Source organism: Adiantum capillus-veneris, chromosome 30 (genome assembly GCF_014529385.1).
Source record: "Adiantum capillus-veneris isolate H3 chromosome 30, ASM1452938v2, whole genome shotgun sequence".
Classification (NCBI taxonomy): Eukaryota; Viridiplantae; Streptophyta; class Polypodiopsida; order Polypodiales; family Pteridaceae; genus Adiantum; species Adiantum capillus-veneris.
Window position 1 is genome coordinate 50,799,206 of NC_140960.1, and position 3,701 is coordinate 50,802,906.

The window sequence follows — 3,701 nt, forward strand, 5'->3', positions numbered from 1 at the left end:
GCCCAGGACTCACAGGTACAATGGGGCGTCGAGGCTCAGATGTGTCGGGATGGTGAAGACGTGCTCTATGTATAGACTCACTGCTCTCGATCGCGATGCTGGAACAAAGGTGAAGATGATAATCCCAATGACCAACCGCTACTACTCATATGTACCACCATAAAGAGCCACCAACGGCTCATAAATGTAATCCATGTGGTGACCTGGCCACGATGTCCACTAGACCAGTCCGTATCTTTGCTGTCACGTGTCACAGCCCAGAGAGTCCGTCCAATGTGAACCATCCTAGACCAACTGTACTAATTGTGTGTCCTGTGAAAGTGACACTATAGCCTGCTACAGGTTGCCCGCCACAAGACCGCTCACTGTCCCGGTGAGAGGAATACTAAAAAACTGTGAAAGAAAACCATTAGGTACTGCATTTGTACACGTTCTTGAAGTAGGTTCTAGGCCCAAAAGTGGAGTTTAAACACACTGCACTGCTTGCAAACGTTTTAAGCTTTGAATAGGCGGGACTCAGTATGATTGCATAATCCAAGAATCCCAATTGGCAAAAAAATTGATGCTCTACATCAAAGAGATAAGCTCAGTTTGATTCCAACGCATCTTTATCTGCCCTAACCATAGTGATATGAAAATGACCTGGTCCATGCTTGCAGTTGCAGATGAACCTTGCCACACTTTTTGCAACAACACTCTTCTCAAAAGGAGGGATGACCATAAGCCCGAGTAACACATCAAATAGGGTTAAGCTATAGGGTTAAGCTCCATCATGATGGAAGAACAGAAAGGCCTTCACAGCAACAGGATGGCAACCATCGAGCCATCTTATCATGCAGGGTGGGGTGAGGAAAAACTTGCTACAGGATGACAACCAAGTGAAAGTTGAGAGTCAGCTATGATGCGGAGTGGGGGGGAACTTGCGGGGTGGGGGGGGAAAACATGTTGAGGCTGAGAGGGGTGGGGAGGCATAGATAAGGTTCTGGTTAGGGGCGAGTGGAAGGGACGGGGTGGATAGGGGCGAGGGGGGCAGGGGGTGGGTAGGGGCGAGGGGGGGCTGGTTAGGGGCGAGGTCAAGGGAGGGTAGGGGCGAGAGGGGGTGGGTAGGGGCGAGGGCAAGGGGGTGGGTAGGGGCGAGGAGGGAAAGGGGTGGGTAGGGGCGAGAGGGGAAAGGGGTGGGTAGGGGCGAGGGGGAGGGAGGGGAGCGTAGGGGCAAGGGTGAAGGGGTGGGTAGGGGCAAGGGTGAAGGGAGGGGGAGGGTAGGGGCGAGGGGGGAGGGGCTGGGTAGGGGCGAGGGTAAGTGAGGGGGTGGGTAGGGGCGAGGGCGAGGGCAAGGGCAAGGGCGAGGGGGAGGGCGAGGGGGAGGGGAAGGGCAAGTGAGGGGGCGAGGGCGAGGGCAAGGGCGAGGGCGAGGGCGAGGGGGAGGGGAAGGGCCAGTGAGGGGGCGAGGGCGAGAGGGATAGACAAGGGGGGTGAGGGGGAGGGAAGGGGGCGAGGGCAGGGAGGGGGTGGGGTGAATAGGGCGAGAGCTGGGCAATGGAGAGGGATAGACAAGGGGGAAGAGGAGTGGCGGGGGATGATGGAGCTGCTCTCCTCCACCAGCCTGCATTTACTGTTTAATCTTTAAGCTTCTTGCTACAATCTGCAGCTTTAGAAGCGGCCTGTGAGTTATACTGAGCTTCACCATCACTTACCGTTACTGATTGGGCAACCCAAAGTTAGGATATGCCAAGGCGACACTGCCCTACCGCACAGGCAATCATCATGCTTGTCCCTGTGGAAAGCAACAATTTCATGTGTTGAACAACAGAATGCAGGAACTGGCACCAAAGGAGGATTCTGTAGGAGCCGGCACCAATGGAGGAGGGCCTGCCGCTGCTAGGAGCCTACAGCAGAGCAAGGGACAACATTGGGGAGAACATTAGTGCCTGCTCTATATTGTTTTGGTGACTCTCATGTAGATGATGGGAGCAACAATGTTCGGCGCTCTTGATGGTCTCTTTGCCACAGTTGTGAACCCTAAGGATGTGGGCATTCTGATTGTGGGTAAGGGGGAGGGGGTAAGGGTAGCTAGGTACAAGTAAGGATCAAACAGCTATCATGATCTTGGAATTCATCTTGCAGGACGGGCTCTGAGAAGGGAGTTTGCTAGACATAGAGGAGAGCTTTGTTCTGGTCAGAGAAGCAGACACCACAGGGGTTGATGTTTGAGATGTGGTTAACTCCTGTAGGGGAGATTTCTTCCTGCTTATATACGTTTTCATAGGCTTTCCAAATTCAACGGCTTCCATCAAGAGGGCTTTCATCGAGAGCGCATCAGGGGTATCTTATGTGACCTTCAACTCTTGAGCTGGCACATTAGGTTTAGTGACTGTGGAAACATTTGAAGAGGGTGTATCTTCAGGCCAAGAGTGAATAGAGACTCCATAACAAGGCATAGATTTGGTAGCCTCCAACCACTCGAGCAGATCTTCATCTGACCCTTCAGGTGTAGAAGGCTGTTCTTGTTCAGGTTTGGTTTCCATTGACAAAGAAACTCGCTACACCACGGGATCCATACCACCTTCTAAGAGAATGGGTTGCATCGAGGAGCAAGAAGTATGTATCCACATTGCGTTGTTTCCCCAATCATGAAGTGCTTTAGTGATTCGCAGCCATGGTCTTCCAATGAGCAAAGGAAATCCTCCCTCAACCTGGGGAAGACGAACCACAACAAAATCCAAGTTAAAAGTAAAGTCTTGTACCTGCAGAGGCACATTGTCCACTATGCCCACTAGGTAGACTGTCTGCTGGTCGGCCAATGTAACTGTGAAGGGAGCAGGGCGAGTAGGCTATAGACCTAGAGCTAACATAGTGAACTCGGGCATCATGTTGATGCCAGATCCACCATCCACTATCACTCCTGACAATTGCCGACCTAAAACGGACACTGTCAGGCGAGGGCTTCTATAATCAATGAGTGGAGCATCGGGATTGGATATCATATAGGACTCTGATCGCACTGGGAGGTGCCCGCCACTAGGACCTGCTCCATGATAAAGTGACTGAATAATAGCAAGGGTATCACTTCTAGAATTTGCATCTAGCCGCAACATGTCATAAAGGGCACTTGTTGGAAAGTGTTCTTCAAGACTGTCTTTGTTGTAAGCTTCTCTTTTTCTACCTGTTGTTTCTCTAGTATCTTGATCTTCTGCAGATCGGCAACTGCTTCCAACAAAGCTTCATCAATATCGAAGAGCAAAGATTTGGATTCTTTCATGGCACTGGGGGATGGCTTGTTAACAACTGCAGGCAGGGTATCCATTGGTGTGAGAATGTGTGGGGGAGTTGAACGTGATGGAATGCTAAGACCGAGAGCGGCTTTTTGGGCCCGGGTGAGGACGCCCGATGGCTCCTCTGCCAACTGCGGCGGCTTATTTTGAGGGGTAACCACGTGGGTAGAAGGGGGCGGCTGAGAAATAGTGCTCAGTGCTATCAAGTTGAGCTTGGGAAAGGCAAACTCATTCTGGCTTTGACTTGAGTTTGAAGCCGTGGATGCACGAAGTTTAGGGAAATCCTTACTGTAGTGATCCTTCGTTTCAGGGCAATGACGGCAAGGAGGGGACCCTTCTGGCAGGGGGCATTTGCTTTGGTACTGCCCATATTTCTCGCATCTGTAGCACAAAATGGGCCGATTCAAAGGGCGAGTCGAAGGGCGAGGT